Source organism: Saccoglossus kowalevskii, chromosome 1, assembly GCF_978046115.1.
Source record: "Saccoglossus kowalevskii chromosome 1, keSacKowa6.1, whole genome shotgun sequence".
NCBI classification, from domain to species: domain Eukaryota; kingdom Metazoa; phylum Hemichordata; class Enteropneusta; family Harrimaniidae; genus Saccoglossus; species Saccoglossus kowalevskii.
This window is the reverse complement of record NC_140641.1, coordinates 21,037,677-21,047,223: the sequence shown is the minus strand read 5'-3', so window position 1 is coordinate 21,047,223 and position 9,547 is coordinate 21,037,677.

The following is a 9,547-nucleotide window of genomic DNA, read 5'->3' as shown; positions in this document are numbered from 1 at the left end:
AAGGAAATTGAAGCAGACTCGATTATTGATTGCACTGGAACCAAAGTGAACACATTAGCACATGCAGAATCACTTGGTAAAGTTAAACGTTGGTGTTTTATTTCTCCCTTATGTGTAGTTGAAATAACATATTATATCATGTCGATATCAAAACAAACAACAAACAATTCTATGTTATGTTTCTTGGCATTTGTTGCATAACTTGAATTGCCACATTATGAATTGGCATTCGAGTTCAATGTTATGGTTGTGTATATTTGAATAAGAAGACTAAAGTTATGTTCTTCATGAGCCAGGATATAACTATGTAAATTATTCATTTGTCCATGTAATAATTTAGGTATGCAAATTATACACATGGTAATAAAACACAATCGAGATCCGTACAGCACAAAACAATGTCAAAAACAGTTTGTGCTTTTTCGTCAAAAATTGAACAACAAATTGAAAAGAAACTGAGAACTTTAAAAAACCTCGAAAACCTGGATCTCAAAGTGATTGAGTGAAAATACAAAAACTTGGTTACCCCGACAGTAGACTCATTTAAACACTATAAAAGCAAACCCTTTTTGGCGACACAGCATAGATTTTGATCTGAGAGTTTGATTTATCGATCTGACAATTAAAGACGTTCCCGTATGGACGCTATGCGAATTTAAGTAGTTCGTTGTTATACACACTGAATGCACCCTCGTCGTGTATACTCTTCACTGCACTGCACAGTTTTATTGGAAATATTATTTATTCAACACCGCAAATTATTTTCAACGTCATGCCACATTGAATATATTATAATAACGATTATAATTATCAATTATAATAGCAGTAGTGTATGACCCGTATTAACCTCAAATTATAACAAGAAAAGAGGTTGTACATTTATAAAGCTCTAATTGTACATCAAAGCAAACAACTTAAAAATAATTAGAACAATGTTGATACCAGTAAAGTTCTTGAAGATAATAACAAGTAATGTTCCAGCTCTAAAAAACGATATGGATATGACAGTGCCACATGACCCTCAATACCTAATAACATCATCCTGCATCCCATGCCAATAAAACTGAGTTGCTATCCTATCTGTAGTATTCTTAGCACCCAGATGACCTGCCTTAACTGACTCATGAGCAAGTGCTAGTACTTGATCAAGGTAACACAATAGTTCAAATAATACATCAGTCCCTTGTTCATCACAAACTTTTCCCGATTGCTCCGACCCATGATCAACTCCTCACCTGTACTCACTAACTTCCTAGCACGCTCTAATATAGATTCAGACTGCTGTGCCTTTTACACTGCATCCACAGTAACATGTTTATCAATTTCGTAAACCCAGAAACTATAAGCCTACGTAATGGCTTTTTCTCAGCTAACCTCTCAGCCCTAGTCTGTACCACCTGCACATGTCAACACTATCATCCTGACTGGAATCAATGCAGGGTTCACAACCACTTCGTCAAACTGAAGGCACTCTTAACTCAACACCTGTGAACACAACCTTCATTAATATAGGGCACACTAGCCTGACTACTAGTAGATGTACAACCATCGTTACCTAAAGGAACACTGGTCTCAATACCCGAAGGACAACAACCTTCATCACCAGAGGGCATGCTAGTGCCATCACTTAAAGGAGTACTATGTTCGCCTCCCAAGGGCGAACTACCGTCACCATGCCCTACCTCCAAATCAGGATCCCTGGGCTTCCTAGACCAATTAATATTACCCATAATAAGATCATACCCTGGGGTCCTCCAACACAGCGCCTCGACCTTATCAACATAGCAGGGTGTACCTATATATAGTCTAGGTACTGGGGCTTTTGTATACCACCCATCATCACTCGCCCAGTCACTATCACAAATGACTTCTACCTGCCAATGAAGCCTTGAACAACAGGCATACCACTCACTTTCCAATTAGTTGGTGCAACACTGGCAGCACTAATAATTGGCAGCTCATGACCAAATTTCAACTTCACTCTACCTAGTCCCTGTAAACGTGGATGCCTACTTACATGTATGACTTCATGCACTACACAAGTAGCACTGACTTCCTGTAAATCATTATTTCTATTCCGATCACATGCCAAAATAGCAGCTGACTTAACCTGAGGCATGGAACTTTTATAATATTAACAGTACTGACTTGTCCCCCAGTCCCACTACTTCCGATCGCATATGCACTCCTCCAGGACGTGTGTCTACAGGGAAAAGAAGCCTGTAGTTTCATATACTTTTTCTGTTCATGTTTTTTTTGTGGATTTTTATATTCAACTAATATGAATTTAAGATGTAAAATAAAACCATTAATATTGTTTTTACTTTTAGGCATAGCCATGCGCACAAATCATGAGAAGAGTCCATCCAGGAAGATACTGCCAGGCAAACTGTCATCAATTTGGAAGACCTGAAATCGTATAGTTTCAGTTCACACACAGATCTAAAGTTAATGAAGTGACTGAAACTATGGGCTAAGCAAGCAAATTATGATTGTGAATTGTATTATGTGTATGTTCGTGTGTGAGTTTATACACTCATGTCTGAGATACAGTCAAACAAGTGTGGATACAAATAAATAGGCAATAGTAAAAATAAATTGTATCACTTTAAAAGCATGTAATCACCAACAAAAAATTAATCAAATTATGTTATCCTTAGCTGAAGCTAACGACCCCAAAAACTTTGTGATAAAAATAATAGGGTAAGTTGGTCTGTAAAATCGCACCCAAGATCGGAAACACGAGTCTTGGAATCGTACCGTGCCAAGTCTGGGTCTTCATAACACTAGAGTATGCACAACGTTTGCGAGTTTGATGAGCATACCTTTCTTATAGTTGGACGTACATACGCCATACTTTGTGGTACTGTAAATGTGTGGAAATGTTATATGTCTTAGAAACCTCTTACTACACAATAAAAACCGATAAACTTTAGCGCATTGTCACAGCATCAATGGTAATAACGCCAGTTTGGCTGAGGCAAAAATCGTATCTCGCGAGATTTCATACACATTTTTTTTTTTATATCAGTTATTGCCATTTTGTTTTATGTGTAACCGTATTATTCATAATGTATGTAAATATCTAATTTAGTAATGAGGAACATTTTCTCCCTCATTTTTTCACGGAATAATCATTATTGTTTATCCTTTATTGTTATCTTTCAGGTTATTTATGATTCTCTCTTATTCCTTTATTTCCTGTATTATCCTTACCCACTGTGATAGTGTACATTTTCTAATTTAACACTGGCACACACATATTTTGCGTGTCAAAAGAAAACTACAATTCCTCAGCAGTGAACAGTTCAGTTTTTTTTCATCACATTTCCCATTTTCACCACAAATCCACAAACTAATCCCGTTTATAGTCTGCTCTTTCTATCAAAAGATTTTTATTAAAAACAGAAAATGGACTCAAATTTATCTCTTGCTTCTATTATAAAGGGGTCTTCAGGAATAATGAAGAATGTGAGAAAAAAATACAGACAAATTTGGGCGAAAAAATCTGGTGGTGAAAAAGTTAAGGCAGTGAGTGACATCGACACTGATAAATGGCCTTAAATGATTTGTACATTCACTTAAGGTAGCGAGAAGGTTTTGTGACGTTTTTAAATAAAACATTCTCTGTCTGTTGTCTCGTTCAGAACAGTAATTTAGGTTATATATATCAAAAGACTAAGTATAGAGGTGCAAGTTCGCACAAACTGGACAGACATTGTTTACATAATTATCACGTGACATCAAAAATGGCGAACCTTGTAAAAATGACTAAGTACGCGATTGCGAGAGCACACTGCAGAATTTCCTGGTGAAATTTAAGTTATGCATTGTCCGTAATCAAGTCCATTGAAATGCGTCTCCGATAATCACAAGACCTATTATTCCGATTTCTATGCAGGTTTGTTTTTTTGTCCCCAAATTATTTCATACTTGGCACCTTTAACAGACTATTATTCTGTGACAAAGCATTTTCTTTAAAAACCCAGACATATTTCGCACCATCATTATCTTTTGATCGATAACTGCGAGTTTGAATGTCCTAGTCCGAACGCACTTGATTTGGCGGCGGTCCCAATGAGTCGTTCTCGATCAAAACTTCAACTCGAGAAAAACGCGAAAAACAGTTTTGGTTAATAAAACACTGTAGATTTGCTGCATTATTATAAATATACACTAAAAATGGCCAAACATATTAACCACTGATATCATAGAACTCATAAAGAGTGTCAGATAATGAATAATTTCAAGCTCGAGCGCGAAAAATGAAGAAAACTGCTGGCATTTGAGTCCGTACTCCAGGAACGTTCGGGTTTTCCATTGTTATGCAAACGAACAACGAGGGATAATCTTCTGACAAACATTACTGTCCCACTGTACACGCTGACAGTTTACAAACAAGCTAATCCTTCAAGTGTCTCAGATAAGACATCTAATAAAACGGTTTTCATGGTGAAACAAAATGGCCGATGTTTGAAAAAAAATTGCTGTGTCAGAGTGCCACACTGAGTGGCAGATTTTTCTTTGCCTCGTCTGTCAACGCTTTCTTTCTTTTCTTCGCCATTGCGTTAGAAAAAAAAATGTATTAGTAAAATAGAATATTGACTTGGAAAATAAAACGATTTAAAAGAAAGTTGTGCAAAGTTACAGTACTCCTTTCGCACAACCTCCCGCCCGCTTGCGCTTTCCAATCACCTTTTTCTCTCGCTTTTGCGACCGCTTGTTGAATTCGACCGGACAATTTCCGCTTTGTTTTCGACCGCGCAAACCCCGAAATATCACCGCCCACCTGCTCGCTCCCGCGCATTTAAAATTCGGACTAACAGAATGATTTCCGAGGTTCACATTGTCTTATAATTGTCTTTCTGGTTTTTATAGATGTTGAACAGCTGACAAAAGTTCAAATACTTTTTGTTTTAACTATATAATTATATGCACGCAACCTGACCCTTTGACCTCGATTTGGCTTGGACTGAATATTTTCGGCTGATCTGCACTGGCTCGGAAGATGAATTCTGATTGGCTAAAAAAACAAAAAAACTTGTGGCGTTGAATGCACGTTCATTGTCAGTATTGTTATGCAAATTCAAACTAGCTAATCATTTACAACCTTCCGAGCCAGTGCAGATTAGCCCAATATTTTATTTTAAACAATATTCTGACGTGAAATACAAAATGTATTTCAACACAAGTACGACAGGGTTGTCTGGGGTTTCTTTCCTGATTGTTGAGTCTTCGCAATGTTTTTTGTATAATTATTGTTGTTTTCCCCCGATGCTGAAGGACCGTAAAGCTAAATGGCAGTTACATGCATGGGCCGAGTGAAAGAAAATATTTCTAAGCCTAAAATAAAACCTAATATTACACCTCTTTGTGTATTTGTTAATTTTACATATGTTTGTCATGACAGTATGTTTGTAAATATCTAGAAAAATCTCGTCTTTCGTTGATAATTTCGATTGTTTGTTTGGAATGTCGATCCCCGTTGGTTTCTCCATACTGAGTTTAGGAAGGGCGTCGATCAACACCGTGACAATCAGCCGAGAGAAGACAAACATTGACCGTAATTCGTAATTTGTGGGCTGAAACCCCAAATAATTAATCAAGTATTATTATTTTAATATATATTTTATTTTACATCGCAAAACTAAACCATGCCCAAAACAGAGCTAGAGTTGTTCGCGGTGAAACAACGGTGAAAGAGTGCCGGCGAGGCAGTTTGACTGTAAAGCTTATGTGACTTCCCCGATCCTGTACCTCAAGCTTTTACATTCTTACTCCTGCTACACTATAACTCGTATCACGCTATTATTAAAATTATGAGTAACACTCATGTTACAATAGTATTATTCAGCATGTTACACATACTCATGTCTCCCTTTTGCTCATATTACACTATTTATTGTATTACAGTATTGACCATGTTACACTAATACGATATTTCGATGACATCGTAACTGCAGCAGTGTTGTCTCATGAGAATGTTCACGACGTTACAATATTTGTGTCAGATTCGCTTCCAGCTTTACAGAAATATCAGATACATATGTGGTTTTCTTGATATTATTTAAGTAATCACAAGAACAAATTATCTACCAGTATAATAATGATTCACATGCTTATCGTATCATACTACTATCCACGTTACACTATTACTCATATTACTTGCGTTGAACTACTACTCGTATTACACTATTACTCAAGTTACTGTATTACTCATATAAATCTATTACCTGTGTTACGCTACTGGCATCTTATCTTGTTCTTTAGCTACCCTATCTACTTTATCTATGGTGACATTGACCTTTGGACCATCAGCAAAACATGAGTAACGTGGGAGGCTTTCAGACTCCTGTCTACGACAAGCTTCAACAAATTACATTCTACTGCATCGTGGGGGTGGAACACCACGACGTGCCTTCCCTGTCAACCAACCACTCAAATAATGTGTAAGCAAAAAATAAAGGAATTATAATATACAGGCATGCAATTTTCAAACTATTGTACGGTGTTATGCGATGATTTCATTCCCATGTCAATCAATTTTGTTCTGTTTTGACATCTGTGTATACATAATGGAAACTTTGGATGTGAAAACTGAAATAAGCGACGTCTCTATCAAAAACAACAAATATATACATGCTCTACGAATACACTTGGACATTAGCTAAAGCATTCCTGTACAAATAATTTGCTGTAGTGCGTCTATTTATGTGAATTTTGAAATTTCCTGATTATTTCGTAATTCGCGTGTCTTCATTACATGTCACAAGCCTTGTATGTTTTGCTATTGTGAGCTATACCATGCGATACTCAATTAACAGATGAAATATGGTATGGAGGTATGTTACTAATAAGGGAAATACAGTACATTTCATTACTAAATTAATTTTTAATTTTCCAAATCGCGCACCAGTAAACTGCACTGAGCCTTACATATGTGAATACACAGGATATACAAATGCATTTCGTTTAATACCATTTCATAAATATTTAAAATTAGAATAATTTTACTCTAGAATTATATACTATACTAGAGTATAATCTAGTACTTTTGTCCAACGCCTTTGGTGGAACCGTCAACAATTCATAAACAATGTTACTCTTGTGATGCATTGTTGATTCCCAATTACCCACACCTTTTTCTATACACTGTCGTTGTTATTATACTAAGATAATATACTATTCATTTTCAATCTTGGAGGTTGTTTGATTCATATTTTGTTACAAATTATTGTAAGCCGTCATTGTACTATACGCCTTCACGTATTGACTCTTGTCACTTGTACGGACCACTATTTTGCAGAGAACCAAGATGATAGTAGTCACAATAGTTCAGCTCGATTTTCTTAAACAGTGATGCAAATGATTGTTTTTGAAACTGAAATACATTTTTACATCATCTATGATATATTATTGTAAAATACATATTTAAACCGACAGTGCAGTTGACTATAGCAATCATGTCATGTATATTTACTCTGATCTCACCTGTAAACTAACGACTTTCTGAAGACCCATGTATTTGCAAATATCAGCCGTTTTCTGTAACTGCCACCGGTAAAGTTGCTGACGCCGACGTATCATACTTTGCCACTTCCCATCAAATCATCCATCGTACGCAGCGATTCTTCAATAGGTGTAGCAGCATCCCAAATATGCATCTGAACAGAACCCAAATATAGAATCGAATACGTCTTTGCAATATTAAAATAGTGTCACCTAGCGACTGAGTGTCGATAGCACGTAAAAAAGTGAAGGAAAGATACTGATACAATTGAAATCGAGGCTAGTAACAAACTATGACATTACAATGAAATTACACATGACATTACACATTCATGTAACCTGGGGTATGCATTATCAGGGTTTGTTTTCATTCTTAAAATTTCTCGAACAGATTGACTATATAGTGGTTGCGTAGTCAAGATATCGTAATTATTTATATTTATTTAGATATTTGAAATAACGCTGTGCATAATATTAAGAAGACAACAATTAGCTGCTTTTTGCTCGATTATTCTGTTTCAATTCTGTAACAATATTTGTTTTAGCTGGCAAGAAATGTAGAACCTACATATTGTGTTTAGTTGAATGAAATTGCTCCTCAACTCTTTTCAGCATGTTTTGTATTTTAACATTTTATTTTCAAATGCATTGAAACTTGGTGCATATGTACTGTTGTTTATTAGAATATCAATCTATGCATTTTGATTAGCTAATTGGTTTGTTTTAGCATGTTACTTGTACGTCATTGCAACAGTTGACTCAAAAGAATTGAAACTGTTGGTATAGACACATTTCTTAAAAGAGTTTGTAATACTAGTATTGTATGCATATTTATTAGCTAATTATCATACAAATTAATCGTAATAGTTATGTTTTGTTACGATCTAACAATTTGCGCAGATGTATGGGAACTATGTACATAGATCTTGATTATGTTGAAAATAGTGACAGTTTATAAAAATCTGCATATAAATATGTTCATGTATTAAACCATTACAAAAAAAAAGATTCATAATACCAAAATTTGTCATTGGTAGTTCTTGTGATAATTTTGAGTAGGCGGCGCACTTAATTTAAAAACAATTCGTTTCATGACTCGTTTAATTTGTAACTTTGCAGGCTTAGTTTTTATTTTTGGAAATGTATGATAAATTACTGACGATATCATGCGACATTTCTTCTCGTTCCCTGTTATTATCTTTGTTCTGCGTACAAAATAATTGTTAATACAAGCTGATCTCAGTGATATACATTTGATTTTTTGTAATTTGCATTATTTAGTTTTTAATTATGTGCTATATACATTAAAAACAAAAATTTCACATATTGTAATGTGTTGCTTGCTCAAAAATAGTTGCAAACGACAAAACATAAAAGTTGATATTATGTATCACTATTTATGTTGTATTAAAGTTTTTACATATCTGCATAAAATTTGCTATCACATTATATGCACCGGCACACAATTAGAATCCATCTCAAAGGCAGCATTAATAACATACAGATTAATGAAGACTCGACATTACATACCTTATGTACAGTAGACTGACGATTGGACACTTCAGATCGCATGGCTCTACTGTGTGCATAAAATGACTTTAAGCTTGACCCTTACCAAAATTGCAACATGTCCCAGATTGGTCAGATTGGTCGTTTATGTTTCTACGAGGAGACATGTCTAAAATATGTCGGGGACATTGTGCACTCCTACTGAGATATGTTTGTAACATGACTGAAATATTTTCGATTCAAATCATTATTTCTAGTTCGGAATAGTTTGTTCAATGCAGGCATGTTTCAGGCTAGTCTTGAAAATGTCCCAGATATCCTCACTAAATTTTAAAACCTTGCAATACAATATCTCATGGGATTTTGTGAGATCATCGACCATGTTGGATATGTAGGAGTTCAAAAACGGTAAATCTTTGCCACTAAGCTGTCATTCATTAACCAAATTGTCAGCAACCAATACCTGAAGTCATCTAAAACTTAACTAAGAAGCTGCAGCTATTTGTTGGACAGTTTGAGTCAAGTAATT